Source organism: Macrotis lagotis, chromosome 7 (assembly GCF_037893015.1).
Source record: "Macrotis lagotis isolate mMagLag1 chromosome 7, bilby.v1.9.chrom.fasta, whole genome shotgun sequence".
NCBI lineage: Eukaryota > Metazoa > Chordata > Mammalia > Peramelemorphia > Peramelidae > Macrotis > Macrotis lagotis.
This window is the reverse complement of record NC_133664.1, coordinates 40,655,897-40,676,235: the sequence shown is the minus strand read 5'-3', so window position 1 is coordinate 40,676,235 and position 20,339 is coordinate 40,655,897. Positions and strand designations below refer to the sequence as shown.

Below are 20,339 nucleotides of genomic sequence, written 5' to 3'. Positions count from 1 at the left end.
AGGGATGTTTTGAAGGGGTTACTGTATTTTTTTTATAAAATTGTAGATAGTGAGAATGTCATCAATGTTTCTAAACTTCTTGTTCACATTTTATTTTTCTCCAAGATGCTCAGTTACATTTTATCCATTTAACTGTAGTAACAACCCCATATCTTTTCTCACCACTGTTTCCATTTTTGCATTCTAGTTAGAAGACAATGAGGAATATCAGCCAGGGGTGAGTTATCTTATCATTTTTACCTTTGATGTTTGTACCAGGGTCAAAAATTCAACACTGATCCTTCCTGACCATAAAAAGGTCTTTTTCTGGACTGCAAGTTCCAGTGGTCAATCTCAAGGTCATTCCTTTTAGCATGAAGTAAATTCAGATTTCCTTTGTTTGACTTAAATGGGATACAAACAGTCTGGGCTTAGAAATCCAAGATCTGATCCTCAAATTGTCATTGAACTCCAGACTGCCTATGCTGTAAGTAATTAGTTAACTCAACCTGCTTTATTCAGGAGTTTGGGTCATCTGTCTTCAGAGAAAAATCAGACATGGGTAAAGACAAAGATTCCTACATTTGTATTTGGAAATATAAGAAATAATCTGTTCAAATGATAATTTCCCTCTAAAGGTGTGTGTGTGGGGGGGGGAAGCTGTCTGAATAAAGCTCTAATCCCAAGGAAATCAACGGTTAGATGGAATTTATTTTGGAGTAATAAGCCAATTTACTTTCCTTTTTTGTCTGAATCAGAATAAAAATGTGGCTGTTAACAAGACTCATCAGTGGATCTCCAAATGTCTTTCAACATTTACTCATCCACCTAGCCATTATTCCTGTGGGATACACAGGTGGCCCAGATAATCATGTTTTGACAGATGGAAAAGTTGAGAATATGTGTGGGGAATATAGCCCTCATACCTTGGCTTTTAGCCCAAAAGGATGCTTGCTAACTCTATGGAAGCAGTTTTCTCAATTAGAAGAATGTGTTCAGGTTTTTTCATATATTTACTATTGAACATGGGAGACTCCTCTCTTTCTATCTCTTTTACACTATCTCATCTCTGTCTCTGTCATTCACTCTCTCTCATATCATTTTTCCTTCATTTCTTTCATTTCTCTCTTTCATCTCTCCCTCCTCTGTGTATCTCCCTTTTTTACCTTCTCTCGTCTCATTTCTCTCTATATATCTTTTTTCATTCTCTTTCACATATCATTTCTCCTTCATTTTTTCTCTCATTTCTCATCTTTCCCTTCCTCTTTTTCTGTGTGTGTGTGTGTCTCTCTCTTTCATTCTCTCACATCTCATCTCTCTCTGTCTCTCTCTCTTTCACTCTCTTTTATATCATTTCTCCTTCAACTCTCCCTCCATCCCTCTCTCTGTATTCCTCTTCCACTTTCTCTCATTTCATTTCTTTCCACATGTCTATGTCTGTCTGTTCTCACATACACACAAGTATAGGTACAGCACACTTCAATGAGGAGGTATTAAATGTCAACTAGGCTCAAGTTAATGAGTTAGGTTCTGGGGATATCAAGCCCCATGCCCAAAAGAGTGTGTGTCTCATGTTTGTGGGAAGAGACTTGAATGAGAGAGCTCCAACAATTTAGGAAAATCAGAAAACATTTCCCAGAAAAGGCACAAGAGTCAAGTGGTGGAGGCACAGAGAGAGACAAAGAGACAAAGCAGAAGGATGAGTAGGTGTCAGAACTAGGGACATGAAATGCAGTCTTTATTTGCCTGTTGTAAAAGAAAATAATCATCAAAATCTTCCCCTCTTGAAATTCAAGATTTCTCAAGAAAGAAATAGAGGCAGATGTCACCAGCTATCTCCTTTTCTTTCAATCATTCAATCAATCAGTATTTCCTAGAACCTACTATGTGGCTAAACACCCAAGAATTGTGCCAAATTCTGGGGAGATTAAAAGAGGTAAAATATAGTCACTGCCCTCAAGGAATATGTAATCTAATGGAGGAGAGAACAAACAAATATATACAAAGAAAAGTATAAATAGCCTAAATAGAAAATAATTAAACAAGGGAAGGCATTATAATTCAGAGAGATTGAGAAAGTATATAATAAAAGAGAAGATTTTAACTGGGACATAAAACAAGTCAGTGTAGCCAACTGGCAGAGATGAAGGAGACCATTGAGGACATCATGGAGGACAATCAAAGAAAATGCCCAGAGGCAAGAGAGCAAGAGTCTTGATTATGTTAGAGCAAGGAGGCCTGTGTCACTGTGTCACTAAACTGCAAAAATGAATTCCAATTTGGACATGTTGAGTTTCCGATGTCAAGCAGACATACAGTTCAAGGTGTCTGAAAGGGATTTGGAGATACAAGATTAGAGGTCAGCAGAGAGGTTGTTAGAGTAGGATATATAGTTTTGAGAATCATTAGCACAGAAAATATGATTAAAATCTATGGGAAATGATGAGATCAACAAGTAAAAATACTAGAGAGGGAAAAGAGGGTTCAGGAAAACACCCTGTGGAACATCTACAGGATAGAGGGAATGATCTGGTTGAGGATCTGAAAATTGAATCTGAGAAGGAGTAGTCAGAGAGAGAGAGAGAGAGAGGAGGGAATCCAGGAGAAAGTAGTGTCCTGAATACCTACCTAGAAAGAGGGGAATATTAAGGAGGACAAAGGAATCAACCTGTCAAAGGTTTCAGAGAATGAAAGGAGAATGAAAATCGGGAAAAGGACAATGGCTTTAGCAGCTAAGAGAAGGTGGAGTAATGAGGTCAGAAGTCATATTGTGAGGGGTTAAGAAGAGAATGAAAGAACATAATTAATATGAAAATAGATTTAACATAATTATACATGTATAATCTATATTAGTTTGCTCTCTGTCAGGGAAGCGGGGAATTGTGAAACCCAAAACCTTACAAAAAACTAAATGCTGAAAACTATCTTTGCATGTAGTTGAAAAAATAAATTATTTTTTTAAAAGGAGAGAGTAAAAGGAGAGAAAGTAGAGGCACTTAACTACATGGTCTTTTCAAGGAATTTAGCCTCAAGGGGCAGAAAAAAATAGAGGTTTAAAGTAAGGAAGGATGGAAGGATCAAATGTGGATTTTTTTTTCAGAATGCAGGAGAAATGGGTGCGTTTTTAAGTAGTAGGAAATGAACCAGAAGACAGGTAAAGATTGAAAAGAAGTGACAGAGAAGCCATGAGAGAGTGGCTAGTTGGTTGGAGAAAACAGGAAGAAATGGGATTACTTGAATGGAAGGGGTTAGCCTTGGTAAAAAGTAGGCTCTCTCCTAATATGATGCCTGTGAAAGGTGAGTGGCAGAAGTTATCTGAGAGGAGATACTGTTTTGTCTTTAACTCACTTTCTATCCATCTCTGGCATTTTCTCTGAGCAGAATTCTATGTGTAGTGAGACGGGTAGGAGGACCAGACCCTTGATCTCTCTGGAATAATGAATTTCCTCCTTCAACAGGTTAGCACTTTATCTGCAATTTAACCTCAGAGAACCCTGAGTGACTAAGTTACTTTCCTAGTGTTACACAGCCAAAAAATGTCAGAGGTGAGACCAGAACTCTGGTTTTCTGGACTTTGACTCAGTGTTCAAAGATCTGTCAGCTAGTGGTCAGTTGGTCTCTTGTCCCTGCAGACTCCAATCCTTGTAAGAGTTCCTTAGTAGCCATATCAATGGTTCTTCCAGTATCTAAACCAGTCACAGACTAGAATGAGTATAAAAGCAGATTTCAAATAAAGAAACAAAAATATATTCCTCCTCTGTCATGTTCCTAGCTCTGACTATGCCATCTCTATACTGAGTCAGATTTCTCCCTCCCAGGTTCCACTCCCATTGTGCATGTTCCCTCTATATACTACTCTGTATTCTAGTCTGGCAAGAAAGAAGGACAAAACAGAGGAGAATGCTAAGGGGACATTCCCACTCAAAATGAGGCAGAAGGAAGGGAGAATTAAGGTGGTCAAAAGAAATGGACTGAGATGCTCTAGTATAATGGAGGCCTCTTAGTAACCTGAACCAGTCCCTTTCTGGGTCCCACTGAAGTTTCCTCACCTATAAAAAAAGAAGATATTGGGTTTGATCCAGTTTTAACATTTCTCTCTCCCTCAAATCTATGCCAAGTGATGACTTCAGACCCCCAAACTCTTTCTGTCTCTGTTGTTTCTCTGTCTTTCTCTCTGTCTGCCTCTTGTATGTGTGTGTGTGTGTGTGTGTTTCTGCCCCTCTGTGTCTGTCTCTGTTTTTCTCTCTCTCCTCTCATTTCTCATTCCACACAATCTTACACTGATAAAACTCCTCAAAACAGACCTAGCTTGATGACTTCACCTGAAGGTTATTTTTTTTTATTTCCATTTCAATATTCAAGTCAGTTTCTCTCCTTACCTCCCCTCCCCCACCTTCAATACTCCCCAATGCCATTTGTACTAATTGGAATCATCCCCTGATAACTAAAGGAATTAATATTTGTAAGAGTAACAAACCAAACTTATGTAAAAATTCTTCCGGGGGCTTAAGGGTTTTCCTGATGACCTGACCATGTAATACTTCTACTTTAGAGGTTCTCTTCTCTGACACTAGCATCTCGGACTTAATAGTGTCTTTCTAGAAGATCAAATCCCGAGATGATTGAAACTGCTCTTGGTTACCGGTGGAAATGCTCTTGAGCCTCTTCCAGCCCATTTGTCAAGCTCCCGGCAATTCCGAGAGAGACATGCTATTGAAGCAAACTTGGTCACTAAAAATCAAAGCCTGAACTGACCAAATGAGAAGAGACAGATTGGTTGCTTCTGATTAAAGAGCAAAGATTTTGTAGACAATGTACTCAGTTGGGGCCCTGGCAATTTCTGAGCTAGGCAGACGCCACAGAGAGTGAAGCAGTTTCACAAGTCCTGTTTCCTTAAGTTGCCAAGTTCATGGAAGAGGCAGGGCCCAGTAGGAAATTGGGCTCCTGACCATCTGGGGTCTCATTGTGAGGAGTGCATGCCACCAGTCTTTATAGGCCAAACAAAGAGAGTGGGAACCCAAAAACCTAGGAGGAAAGAAACTCTGGGTTATGAATTGGAGGCATATACCAGAAAGTTATCTGAGAAATGGTCTTTTTAGCTTATCTGGAAAATGCTTTTATTAGCATTGTTTATGACAGTAGATATCTCAGAATAGATGATCTCTTCAGTGTAGAGAGCTTCCAAGTGTAGAGAGCTTCCAATAAGAAAACTCCTTCTCCTAAAGCAGAATGGGACCATGACTGCAACTTCTCCTCTTAGATAGGTGGATCATAGAAGTATCAAGTGATATGTCTAAGGTCACACACTCAGATTTAAAGATAAGTCTTCCCTATAATACCATACACTATGTGTTAAAGGATAGACATATATAAAACACTTCAATTGTTTTTAAAAAAAACTCAATCATATAAAACATAGCCATGGACCAGGAAGCAAAACGAGAGTTGAATGGATAAATCATGCCCAGGTTAGAATGTGGGTAACCCTCACATCTGCACTTTATTTTAAAGTAAGATTCCCTTGAAGAAAACAGAGGTTCCTGAGGAAGAAATAGCCGCAAGAGGCCTCTGGGGGGTCTACACTCTTGGTGAAGCTGTGGATTACAGCAGCAAAGCGGCTTAGAGCTAAATCCCTCCTCCCCAATTACTGAATGAAACAGGTTTTTTGATCCAGAGAAGCCTAGTATGCCTCAAAGTGATCAAAGAAAGAGAAAAAGGGTCCGTATGTACAAACATTTTTATAGGGTTTTTTTTTTTCAAGTTACAAACGATTGAAAATTAAGACAGTGTTTGCTGATGATAGTTGAACAAACAGCAGTATAGGAATGAAATGAAAGGTCCAGGGGAAAATGATGAAGGAGACAGTTTCAGAGAAATCTGAGAAGACTTATGTGAAGTGATATGGAGTGAAGCAAGCAGAACCAGGAGAATAATTAATTCATAACAACTTTGTGAAGACAAAGAATGCTGAAAGACTTTCAGGATTCTGACCAATGAAAACCACAAACCAGTTTCAGAGGATGGATGAAGAAGCAGGCAACTCATCTGATCAGTCTGGCTGATGCTCAGAGGCAAAATGAGATCTGGATTTTGGGGCATGGTCAACATGGGGATTTGTTTTCCTTGACTAGGGATTTTTGTTACAAGGATTTTGTTTTTCTTTTTTCTTATTTTTCCCAATGAGAGGAAGATGGGAGGTAAAGAAGATAAATTTTTGATAATGGGGGGGGGGGAAACTTTTTTAAAAGAATGCCAGATATGCAATCAGAAGACCTGAGTTCAAATATCAGATCTGTCACTGTGTGGACTTAAAAATGTTACTAAACTCTATGGGTATCTGTTTCCTTATAAATAAAATGAGGAGATGGAACTAGATGACCTCTAAGGAAGCTCTAAGTTTTTGTGTTAAACACACATAGATATATACAATAACTTTATTAACCAGGGGAGAAAATTAAGCATCTCTTTCCATCCAAATTAATGTTGTCTTCATGTTTAGCATCACTGCTCTGTCCTCAACATTGTTGTTGTCATTGCCTTCCTAAAAGTGCAATCATAAATCATACTAAGGGAGTGGATAAGTCGGCCTGGAGGGAAAAGTTTAGCCCAGATTTAAACCCTTGAGTAGATTTCCCCAATTTCCAGCTCTGAGGCTCACACATTTTGTTTCCAATAAACACTCAGGTCTTCACTAGAAGCCCATTTACTCTGATTTTTTTAAGATGTATTCTACAAGGTATAATTAGGTATAATTAGCTAGTTTCTTAAGTAACTCCAGATTACAAACCACAAATTTAAAAAGAAAGAAAAAGCCTCTAAAGGCAAACACAACGACAGCAGCAAGAACTTATAAGAAAATAAGGGACAAAGAAGATAAAGGCAAATACAGAAAGTTGAAAATCTGCAATTTATTGTGGAAGATTTCCATCTCAAGTGCTTAAAAATTATTTTAAAATTGAGAAGTCTAAAGATGAGCTTGAGTTATCTGGAAAATGTAAATCCATTGGAATACCACACCCTCCAGTAATGCCAAATAAAAGTGTTATTCTACATTTAAATTCTATTTTAAAAACAGACACCAAAGCAAGAACAGATAACTAACAAGGAACAAGAAAATTCCTCTACAATAATTAAGAGGGCATAGAACAGACAAATAAAGTTGTTTCCAACTCAAAATTATGAAAAATAAACGGAGTCCCTCCTCCAGATCAGGGCTTCTTAACATTTTTTTTGTCCTGACTCTGGCAATAAAGTGAATCCCATAGACTCCTCCATAGAATAATATTTTTTAGAAATGTATGTGTGATTTTATGTATGTATACCACATGCTGCATGCATATATCTGAAGGACCTGCTATATTTTAATTACAGATTAGTAAAAAGTACAGTGGTAAATTTCTCCTGTTCAAGTTCATGAATCCCTTAAAATCTATCCATGGACCCTCATCTTGGATGGATTTACTCTTGAGTTAAAGATCTATCCAACTCCTAAATGCATGTACATATGCAGGCATCGCATGTCCCTATACATGCATGTGCAAATATATGTGCACACATATATTTTGCATTTGGGAACATATACTTTTACATTTACACATGTAAATTTACATTTAGGAATAAATCATCCAACAAACAGGTATTAAGTTCTTAAATGTCAATTAAATTGAATAATTGTGAGTGATTATATCATTTTTAACTATTATAAACACTCTAACTACAAAGGATATATGAAGAAAGTACAAATAGAATGGTTTTACATACACATTCTTACATATTTGTGTCAAATGGGAATCTCCATGGGGAGAGTGGGGGATGGTTCAAGGAAGAAAGAAAAGGAAAAAAGTTACATGCTAACTTTTTATACATATATTCCAAGGAACAGTAAATTGGATATGATAGACTTGCAGTTTCATGTACAACCATCTTTTTTCCTCTTCTACTGTAATATGGAAATGCTTGTTCTATTTCTTAGGTTCTGAATAAAATAAATAAAAATGTTTAAGATAAATATGAAGTACATGACACTATGGCAACCTATGGGAATACAAAGACAACAAAAAAAGTAATCCAGCTGTCAAGGAGCTCAGAGTTAGAACGCATATACAGAGAAGTGAATGCAACTATTGTGTGACAATCAACTGTGATAGACTTAGTTCTCAGCAATACAGTCAGTGATCAAAGACAATTCAAAATACATGATGGAAAAATGCCATCCACATCGAGAACTGTGGAGGCTGAATGCAGATCAAAGGTACTATTTTCCCTTTGTTTTTCGGTATCATTTGTGTCTTTTCCCTTTTGTTCTGTTTCTTCGTTCACAACATGACTAATGTGGAAATGTTAACACATTTGCCCATGTATGACCTATAGTAGATTACCTGTTGCTGTGGGGGGGGAGGGAAAAAACTTGGAATTCAAAGTCTTATTTAAAAAATGAATGTTGAAGACTCTATTTACATGTAATTGGAAAAAATAAAATACAATTTCCAAAAAAAAAGTAAATGCAAAATATAAGCAAGTTAAATTGAATATAAAGTAGTTTTCATGCATGAGGTAGGAGAAAAATCAGGAAAGATCTTATATAAAATGCCACACTGCATTCTAATAAAAAAAAATCTCATTTTAAAGGAAAAAAATCTACTCATAAGAGCATCTATCAAACCCTCTCTCCATTAAACTGAGTTTAACTATTTTTCTCTAAATTCTAAAAGAATTTAGAATTCTTTACTTAGCAGAGGTATATAATATATATGATACAAATTTATGTATATGTCTGCATTTACCATATATATATATATACACACGCACACAAAAATATGTATATGCTCTTCATATACCTGACTGGTCACACAAAAGAAAATAAAAAGTTTCCATTGTCCTGGAGAGGTCTTTCTGGTTTGTCAATCAATAGGAAAATTTGAATTATTAATATTTGGACATTAAAGCTTTAGAATACTAATTAGAAATAATATCTATATATAAATAGAAAACTATAGAATCTGCCAAAATATAAAAGTGAAGAGGATGAGGAAAAGAAGGAATGTTTATCCTGCCCAACTGGTCCAGATATGATCTCTCTCACTATGTAATATTAGAGAAGATTTATTATATTATTATATTATATAATAACCATACTACATTTCTAAAATTTCTAGTTTGATGAATAAAGATGATGTCAAAATCCAAGATGAACTATCATTGCAGCTTTTCTCCATTCTGTTCTGTTCCAAAACAAGTTTCATGCCCATCCATAACCTCTAGCTGCAAAGATATTTGAAGAACCAAAGAAATTCCTCTTCCCCTTTGCCTCTGATCATACGCCTGACCACCAGAGGTTGAATTAAAGTATGAAAAATTAGGTCTTGTTCTTCTAACTCAAGAAAAGTTCTTTTTAGTAATAAACTCTTTCTCTGGCACACATGTCAGACTTTCTTCAAGAGATTCATTACTTAAATAGGACAAAGTAGCTTTTGCTAAATAGCTATGAAATAATAGACTAAAATCAAATGGTGAATAGCATCTCACAGTTATATTCTACCATTTTGTTATAAAATTACGCTATATTTTGTCACAAAAATTGAAACACAAAATCAATTATCTCAGTTGGAATGGAATCAAAGGCCATTAGTCTAACATGCACCTGAATAGGAATACCCTGTATAACAGCAGTGTTAACCTCAAATTCAAATGGGGGCCACTGATCCATATATATATAAGGATATCTGTGGGTCATATACTCACTTAGTTTTAAAATTTAATGCAGTCTAATACCTCTACAATACTCCTAATAAGGAGCAGCTTCCTCTCCTTTTTTCTCTTCCAATCTGCTCAGCAGATGCCACTACAAATGACTAAAGGGTTTTACTAATTCATCTTATTCTTGAGAATGTGAGCTTTATAACAGATATTATTTCTTACCAGCTTAGAAAAGCACTCTTATAAGTATTAGTTACTATATAGTAGTTATAATATTCTATCAGTTACTATAAATAATACATTAATGTATAGCAAATATTACTATAATTATAACTTTAATTATTTCAAGTCAATGCTCATATGCCCATTTGACAGAAGAGTAAACTGAAACACTAAGTGGAATTCAATGATTTCTATACAGGCATAAACCACCCCCAGGGTCAGGACTATAATTTACCTACTTTGGTGCTCAGCTAGAGATTACTACATCATCTGTAGGGTCTCAAACACTACTTTCCAAGGGCCCCTGCAGCTGTTTTCCCCGCCCCCCCCATTTGCTAATGATTAGATCCATGCTACATGACTTGATAAAGATCTCCCTCTACCAAGCACTCCCACTAAGAGAGTATTGCAATAATTTTGAATAAAGAGTATCAGTCTTAGTATTCCTGTCTGATACTATGTAATTCTTAGTTATTTTTAAAACTCCAAGATAAACAAGAGCCACTGGGGGCGGTGGGGAATAGAGAGCTATCATGTCCAACTTTGATGCCAAAAGCTGGCAAAGGCTGGGTCCTTTCTTTAGCAAGCTCCTAGGAGCTACACTATGATTTGTCTCCAAACACAGTCAGCCTTGACTTTTCCCTGCTCCTAGAGTTCACAGCTGGGTGTGTAATGGGTTGTTTAAATTGAACACGTGCACTTCTATCCAAAACTGTAATAATGCACATTTGTGGAACTCTCCAGAGATCCCTCATTCCTCATCATCTTTATAGTTTGGTGGGTTTTCTTCATTACCAAGCTCCAAGCTGGTGCATGTAGTTTCCCAAAATACCCTCCATTGTTGCTCTCCACCCTCCTTCTCAGGCATAGAATGGGGGAGCTAGATTTGGCCCAAGTGCTGCCACATTTGTGTCTCCAATAACCTTATACGAGCTGATGTCTTAGCTAAATGAATATCTCACTCCCTTCTACTCCTCAACGCTAATCATGAAAAGAGGCACTCTCCTGGGCTTTTTATGAATTTCCAATTTTCTCTTCAAGGAGTCAATTTAGAGCCCAAGTCATAGAAGCTGATGCTCTCAAACAGATGTTGCCTCTTCCTCCACTACTTCCCATCTGTACTTTTGCCAACATTCAAAGTCAGGATATGTGAAGGTAATCAAATCCTCCCACAGGTCTAAGTAATCTTCAATAAAAACCCCACATCTTTTAGTGCAGACAGATCTCCACTAAGAACTGTGATACACTCTAATAGATGTACAAATTCATCCTTGTGGATGTTCCCTAAATTAATTCAGATTGCAATCCCTCCAAACCTGCCCATCCTGTGCCACTCTTGTCCAAAAGCTTGCCTCAAGGGGTGCCCTCAACACAGGGGAAGACTTCCTCTCTTTCTCATGAGCCCTCAATAATTTCAGTGGAATAACTAACTCATGAATAATGAAGAAGAGTTTAAAAGATTCTCCTTCTCTACTAACCTAGGAGACAGTTGAACCAACAAAAATGTTGATGTATGACTAATACCACTGCCACCAATCCTAGAATATCTGCCGTTCATTTGGCAAATTATTTCCTTCCTGAATAAAGAGATTAATGTGGAACAGACTGCAGATTATGTGATGTGGAGGTGTTGGCAATTTGGGAAAACTTGAAAGCTGGGGAGGTGGTAATGATGGGGTGATAAAGCTATATGGATGTGTTTGTCCTAAGCAAACTCTGCCCAGTCTTTATAACTTTATAATTTACCAGAAATGCGCTGAGGCATGACCCAGTCACAGTATCTCTTCCACCCTTCCAGAGGGAACCTACACCAAGTTTCGGACCTGTCCTTCTCATTCTCATCTACATTCTAAATATATTAGTTAATAAAAAAATCAGTTTTTGATGATGGATGAGACTAGATGTTATACTATGGCTTTCTTTGGTCAAGGATTTCTGCTCATGATTGCTACATATGATATATAAGAAATGACCCAATTCATTATTTTTCAGGACCACCAACAACCCAACAACAAGATTATTTTGCCATCTGGGATATACCAGCACAAAGGAAATACTGAGAGGCAATAGCTATCAACTACAAAGAAGGCAGGAGAAACAATGGCAAAGATTTATTTGTGGCCTTACCCTGGAGTGGTATGTAAGACAGCCTTCAAACACGCTTACATTCTCATGGCCCATTAGTTCTGCTTTTCCTCACTCCTTGCTGCTTCTCGCATGCTGAACCAGATGCTGGAAAACAAAAGGGAATGAGTGATCAAGGAACTATAGCAAGAGGTATTCACCAGTCAAACTAATTTGTTATACTCGGGGGTATTTCCAAGTACAAGTGTTAAATGGATGTGCTATGTCTGGACATGAATGTATTATGGAAGATGATCCCCAAATAGCCAAAATTTACAGAACATATTTAGTCCAGGGACAAGATACGATTTCATAAGATTTCGTATCTGGAAAGGACCTTAGAAAAGTAGAGAAAGAATGTGGTTCAACCTAATCCTTTTACAGATAAAGAGAAACTATCATTTAGCCCTTTGAGGCAAGGCTGGTATATGTTAAGAATGGGGGAAGGGTTAATGATGGAAAGCTCATTGAGTGTAGCAATATTCATGAAATAATCAAAACTTCTAGCACATAGGATGGGTTATTCTATGGAAGTCTTTTTTTTTTTAAGTTTTTGCAAGGCAGTGGGGTTAAGTGACTTGCCCAAGGCCACACAGCTAGGTAATTATTATGTGTCTGAGGTCGAATTTGAACTCAGGTACTCCTGACTCCAGGGCCAGTGCGCTTAGCCATTGCGCCACCTAGCCGCCCCTATGGAACAGTCTTGACAAGAATTACACAGAATAAGGAAGTGTGGATGAGTTGTTCTCAGCAGGATTCCACTAAAGGACTAGAAAAATATGGAACCTCAGAGAATCCATATCCATTTCATTTCTTCATTCATTCACAAGTGTTTTCCAAACAGTGATTAATTTGAAAATCCTTAGAAGTGAATATTTTTATTCCCTTGCTGAGAAAAGACTACAGTTCACTCTCATACCAATACAGATAAGAATTTGAAGAGAAAAGGGGGTCCAGAAGTCTAGTTGGGAAGTTATTTGCAGTCATTACTGAAGGAGCTAAAGGTACTAAAAATGGAAAAACCAGGCTTTAAAAAATCAAGGAATTTTGATGATAAAATTATTCTTGAGTTATTATTTATTCATTAAAATTATTCTAGACTTCAATGACTTATATTAGCCTAAATTAAAATGAATTTTTCCATAAAGGACCCTGAACAAGTACAGAAATATTACTCAAAGCAGCCCAAATAAAAATATGCTGGCTATAGTCACTTGGTAAAACAGGGATGCACTACAAAGAAAATTGTGGAGTGAATCTGTCTCCAGAATGAAGGAAAATCATAGAAGGTCAAGGCTAACAGATACAATGTCTCACAAGCTGTGCATCTTGTAGCACTGAACATATAAATTTACATTTTGGATACATTGTCTAATTTAGTCCTCACACAAGCTCTGAGCAAACATACGCAGATTGGAAATCTCAAGTTAGGTGCTTTAGTAGAAGTTTACATGCTTTAGCTAAAGTCATATAACTACTAAGTACTGTGGGCTAGACTGAAACCCAGGTTTGTATTTTTTATTTTGAGTCTAATTATATTTTCATTATGATATGTTATCTCTTAAGTTTGAGAATAAAATATAAAAACTGCAGCACAAGATACAAATGATTGGACCGGGCTCTGTCATCAAATCATTTGTGCGAGTTTAGACCGAACAACTGTCAGTTTCTAGGTCTAAGATTTTTCCTCTATAAAATGAGGAAAGGGGATTAAAGGGTTCATCATTCACTGATTCAACAAACAGTCAAGTGCCCACCCTGTTGTAGAAGATATGGAGGAACACAACAGAAGAAAACCCTCATTCTTGTTCTCTGGGACCTTACCATCTAGCAACAAAGGAAAGACGTGGACACAAATATTTTTAAAAAGGTAGGATATCAAAGGACAATAAGAAGTACAAACAAAATTCTGAGTGTCTTCAGAGGAAGAAGGGATGACTTCTGACCAGGCTAGAAGTGAGGAGGAAAAGAGAGAGAAGGTTTCTTGGAAGAGATGCCATTTGGAACTGAACCTTTGAAGAATAGGGGAGAAATTTCCAGAAACTCAGTGGTACAAGAGATTATCTAGTCTAGCAGAAACCTATTTACCACTTCCCTGATAAGGGAAAAAAAGGAAAAATCATTTCTATAGAGCCAAGCACAGTGGTAAGTTTTACAAACAGTATATCGCCTGATCCTTACAACATACCTGTGAGGTAGTTGCAGTTATTATCCCCACTTTACACTGAGGAAACTGAGGCAAACAGAAGTTAAATGACTTCCAGAAGTATCTAAAAGTAAGATTTGAACAAGTGGTCTTGCAGATTCAGTCTAAGATCTTCAGTAAGGGTAAACCTACCTCCTAAGGCAACTTACTCCACTTTTGGTCAGTTCTAATTGTGAAGAGGGTTGCTTTTTTCACCTGAACATTGAGCCTAAGTCTTCACCTTTGCAAACTGGACTCACTGATTCTAGGTCTGACTTCTAATTTCAGGCAGAATAAACTAACTCATTTATTATGACAGTTGAAAGACAGAGCCAGGTAAAGTGTAGGGATGATAAAGAAAGGACATTCTGGCAAGAACAGCAAAAGTAAAGGTACATGTGGCAAGAAAACACAAGGGGCATACCTGGGGAACTGAAAACATTCTTCTCTGGCCAAGCTATACATTAAGAAGAGAAAAAAAATGAAAGAAGTTTGAGGTCAAATCATAAAGAGCCTTAAAATCCAATTGATGAGCTTAATCCCTGGGTTGCCTGCCTAGTTCAATAGATTATGATGAATAAGGCATTTTATAAACCTTAAAGCTTTATATATGTGAGTGATGATGATGATGATGCAACTAAGAGTCATTGAGCAGGGTGATAAAATTCAATTGTGTTTTATTTAGATTATTCTGGTGAAGCTAAGTAGGATGGATTAGAATGTATGAGAATAAAGGTGAGAAGACCAGTTAGAATATTATTACAATAAGCCAGAAGAGATATGAGGTTCCAAATCACAGTGTCAATGGAATAGCTAAAGGATAGGATTAGAGAGGAAGAAAAAGGGATATGGCAGAGGTAAAATAAACAAAACCACAATGGTTTGAATGTTTAGGATAAGCAAGAAAAAGTTACATAACAAAATAGGAGAAAGTTGGTTTGCCTCTGGGAAATTGTACTAAGATTTTAATAGCTCTCTAGTATCACTCTAACACCACACTAACACCAATATTCTTTTAAGGATACTGCATAGCTTTAGAATACAATGAATATCTTCAAAGAATGAAAGACAGAAGTCAAACAAAAAAGAAAAAAAGACAGGTTTGAGTCTTCTAGGTCACCATTGACAGAAAGAGGAGAGTCGGTCTCCATCTTCTCAGCGAGATTAAAATTAAGAATTACAGAGGAGGTGTGGCCTGGGTGTAAGAAATCTGTCATTGGGAATGAACAGGAATCAAACTAAAAATGAAAAGAACAAATAATGGTAAAGCACTATTTGTCCTAGTTAAGGTTTGACCATGTGGATTAGAAATGGGATTGCTTTCAAGACTCTCCCTTCAAAATCACTAAGTATCCTGGAAGAAAATCAAAGAAAGTGAAAGTGAGTGGGCTTTCCCCAAGATGGGAGAATAGAAAGGCCGGGTAAATAGAATAAAGAGAAGAAGAATACCTGAGTGTTAACAAGGATATCAAAGTGGCTGACAATGGAATCCTTATTGGATAGGGAGGGAAGTCAAATCAGAAAGGAGTTGATAGGCTGGAGAGGACTGAAGTCTTAGAGGCTGCAATGAGACAGGGACCAGGGTTAGTAGGAGGAAAGGAGTAAAAGTGAAAAGGGCAGGTGGTTGGGATCAAACATAGATATACATATTTAACACAAGTTAAAAGAAGTCAAAAATTGAAAAGTTATTTTAATTCCATGTGAAGAGCATTAATAGAAGTGAATATTTACTAGCTATATGATCTTGGGCAAGTTATTTAAGCTTTGGGCCCTCCAGGCAGCTTCTCAAGGCTTAACCACTGAGTCCTACCTAGATGGATTACAATCTGCACTGGGAGTTTGACATCCTGATGAAATCTCAACTTCATTCATTCATATTCATTCCTGCAAGATGGATACTTTTCAAATGAGAAATTCATAAAGGTCTTGGACATACTTCATTTAAATCAAAGATTTTTAGAGATGGAGGAGTCCCATGAAAATGATCTTGCAGATGCTGTTCTCCATCTAAAATTCTAAGAGTCTAAGATCTCAGATCATCTTCAGATATATCCAGTCCACTTACTCAGTATGCTGCTCACATCCTTGGTTGCCCAGCAATTCCCACAAATTAGGTAATTATACTTAGAAAGCTTCTAGGTTTAAAATCTCTCTAAAGAGAATCAGGTCTAAGGTAAGCTTACAGCTTCAATTCCAGTTTTTTAAACCTTTCTTAAGCTAAAAGATTGCCCTGAGGGGTATCACAGTTGCTTCATGAATCCCCAGAATCCTTGACCTCTATCATACCAATGATGCAGATAAACTTTCCAAATAATTATCTTTGGGGGGGGGGGGGCAGGGCAATGGAGTTAAATTACTTGCCTAAGGTCACACAACTAGGTAATTAAGTGTCTAAGGTTGGATTTGAACTCAGGTCCTCCTGACTCTAGTGACAGTGCTCTATCCACTGCACCACCCAGCTGCCCCTCCCCCCAAAATTATTTTAACCAGAGGAAGATATTTTAAAATATATTTGAATATGGAAATTTTGGACATGATCAATCTGGGCATTTGTTTTATTTTTTTTCTTCTTTTCCCACTGGAAGAAAGGGAGATAGAGAAAAAAATAAATGCTTATTTTTAATTTTTTAAATAAAATATCTAAGTAATATCACCAAGTATGGGACAGAATAATGTCTATCATCCCCTTTGCATTCATTTTCTTTTCTCTTTGCTGAAACATATGAAGAACTGAAAAGCCAGGGATTCTTGACCTAGGATCTGTGAACTTTTAACAAAATATTTTCATAAATGTATTTCTATAAAATCGATTTCCTTTGTAATCCTATATATTTTATCTCATGTATTATTATTCCGAGAAGGGGCCAAAAAGCTTCACCTAAATGCCAAGGGGGCAAAACACTCTATTCCTCATTACCAGTATATCTTGTCAATGAGAAATGCCTGGAGGCCTCAAAAATCCCTCAATATAATCAGTATAATCTGATTCATTCAGTTCCAGAGTGATACTGCTAGCAGGGACCTTAGACACCATTTTATCTAATCTCTTTAATTTACATATAAGGAAACTGAGACCCAGAATGAGTGTGACATGCCCAAAATCATATAGTTAGTTAAAATTGGAAAAAGCTCTATATTTGGTCAAAGAAGACCTGGGTTCTAATCCAACTCAGTTACTTGGATGATTCTGGCAAAACTCCCCCAGTTCTCTTGATTTCAGTTTTCTCTTCTGTAAATCAATGAGATTGGATCATTCAGTCACTTTCAGGCTATATCTATGATCTTACTACTACTAATAATTGCTTACAGTAATATATTTAACTCATTTAATCCTCATAAACCATCTGCAAGAGAGGCACTATTATTTACCCCCATTTTGCAGATGAGGGACTTAGTCCGACAAAGGAATTGTCTGACGTGGGAAATGAATGCAAATTTTCCTGATTTCTGGGCCAGTGCTCTATCCAACATGGCAAGGCAGGAAAAGGGAAGAGAGGTCAGAGTCACAGTGCCCACTGCCAGCTGGAAACTTCAATAGTGTAGGTGCTGGGTTCCGCACTGATAACAGTAATCAGATCATTTGGATGGGCACGGAAAATGAATCCTCTGATGAGCCCTGGATACCTCTGACTCAAAAATATGAACTGCCCTAAAGAAGTAACTATTGCTGTGATTGAAAGGCATCATTACTCCTGAATCATGACTTGTGCTTGGTCCAGACTTAGAATGAATTCTTTCCATGAGACCCTGCCCTTCTATACACATCAACGTGAGATTCCTAAAGAACACTTCTACAAAATGTTTTCAAAATGATGGGACTTCTAGAGAGTTGTTACAAGACAAGAATTGAAAATTTCCTTCTAAATAATGTTAACAGAATAATGTGGAGTTTTGGGTCACTTTTCACTATCCTGAACAGAAAGACAGAAAATTGCTTCCTTAATTTTAAATGCAAAAGTGGGGTGCTTGTTAGGAATTTTATAGGGACTCTGAAGGGAATACTCTATGTGACTCTCAGATGCCTACAGAAGCTAGAAGTGGAATCATGCCATATTCCATATTCTAAATTTGCAGTAGTAGGATTTTTTTCAATTTCTTCCTATGGTATTATGTTAACCATAACTTTTTGGGTATATTTGATCCCTCTGGAAGTCTGATCCAACCTGTAAACTCCATCATAGAATCACATTTATAAAGGCAACAAACCAAATACATAGAATTACAAAGAAACCCAATTATATTGAAATTCAATTATCAGAATTCTTTTAAGAAAACATACTCATGGATCCCAGGAGAAGGACCCAAGGTATAGGTGGATAAAAAGATCAGATGTGGATTCAGCAGGAATGGAGTTCAAATTCTGCCTCTGACACATAATAATTGTGTGACCATGGCTGAGTCACTTGCTTCTCAGTGTGTCAAGCAAATTAACTTACTAAACCACAGGGAAAATCACCTTGTTCCTTTTTTGGATAAGAAAGATAGCTTTATATCACAAAGAAAAGAGAGACAGAAAAAGGGATAGGCTGCTCCTTTCTAGGAAAAAAAATAAACAAACACACTTGGGTCCCTTGTTCCTCTTTTCAGAGGATACCTACAATGATGAGATCACAAGTTCTACCTACTCTCCAATTGTAACTTCCTGCTTTTAGACTAGAGGACACATACATCACCATAAATACCTTTCCTGAGTCTCTGATCCTGACCTGGGTTCTCAAGTCATATTTTCAGGGACATGTGCAGATTTGCATATTAGTTTTTGTGCAAAGAACTAAAAGCAAAGGAGACATTCAAAACAGCAATTAAATCTATTGTAATGATATTAACCTTACAGTCAACTAACCAACCATGGGCTTGCAAAGTACTATGCTCAGTACATTTAATCATCATTTGCTATCTCCTTCCTTCCACCTCCCAAAAAGATACAGTAAATGGAATAACCAATCATAATCTTCTGCGATAGTGCCCATTATTTCAACTTGTTGGCTACTGCTCAGGGTTTCAGATACATTCTCCCTGTGACTCGTTCCAACAGAGGGCTGACACAGCTTTTTTTTTTCCTTTTTAATCTTCTGGACATTGTACAACAGGGTGGCTTTGCAGGATACTGCTGGCCAAATCCTCTTTGTGAAATTCCCAGAGGCAGCAGCGCCATCTACTGGTGGGGAAGGCAGACCCTAACACCTACAGGTTTCTCTGAGATGGGGAGCCAAGAACCTGGGGAGGGCAGCCAGTGGCTTTGTTTCCTCTCCAGAACATTGTTAGCATGGCTAAAGCGTTAAAATCTTTCCCTCTCAGCAATACAAGTTACTTCCTCAGTGGTCTCCCATGCAATAAATAGATGCTTCTCTGGAGTCACTAGCATTTCATCATTGAAAGGAGTCCTGGTCATTTGAACCAATCCTCCCCTGCCCCATAGCTGAATTCCTCCATCCAGCTAGAAACTAAAAGAAACACAGGCTAAGCCCTAAGAAATGCCTTGAAGACAGCCTTCATCCAAGCCCCAGTCAGGAAAAGGTGATTTATTTACCATCTTGACTTTCCTAGTTGACTTCCTCCATCATATTCCCCTCCTACCTGTAGCATCTAAGAAGGGAGTTCATTTTCAGTGCAGTTCCCCTAAGCTTATATTATCATTCCAAAAATCCTGTTTTCTCATTTTATATAGGGAAGTGGACATATATTTTCCTCCTAAAGGAATGATTCTGTAGGAAGAATAAATCCTCATCTCTGGCATTCCATTTCTCCTACCCTGCCCCCAGTCCAGGAGGGAGAAATTCCAGAAAGAAAAGCCTTTCTATTGCTCCTTTCAAAGCAGCACTGGAGAGCAGGTACCTCAAAGAACCATGTAGCTTAGTGCAAAGGTTAATGATCTAAGGCTGTCAATCCTTTGTTGAGTGTGCACTACTGAGTCTCTCCTTTTCAAAATGAAGAGGTTGGTCTAGAGAGATTCTCTGAGATCTTCTCCTCCTCTATCATTCAGTGCTTCTGAGTCACAAGTTTTAAAGAGAATTTGTACCTTCTTTCTCTATCTGGGGCAACAAACTCCATTTCAGTTTATTAGTAATCAGTTATATTTTCACTTCCATCTTTCCATTTAAGCTTCATGGCAGTTAACTGGTTCTTTTCAATT

The 20,339-nt window shown here is 37.3% G+C and overlaps 1 protein-coding gene across 5 annotated transcripts in view; it reads right to left on the bottom strand.

The window, feature by feature from the left end:
* TMEM108 (transmembrane protein 108) overlaps positions 1 to 20,339 on the bottom strand; it is a 366,409-nt gene that overhangs the window by 343,307 nt on the left and 2,763 nt on the right. For all 5 annotated transcript variants that reach the window (XM_074195832.1, XM_074195824.1, XM_074195825.1 and 2 more), the window contains exon 2: positions 12,025 to 12,129. The gene's annotated coding sequence lies outside the window, so the exon portion shown is untranslated. The remainder of the gene's footprint in view (positions 1 to 12,024; positions 12,130 to 20,339) is intronic.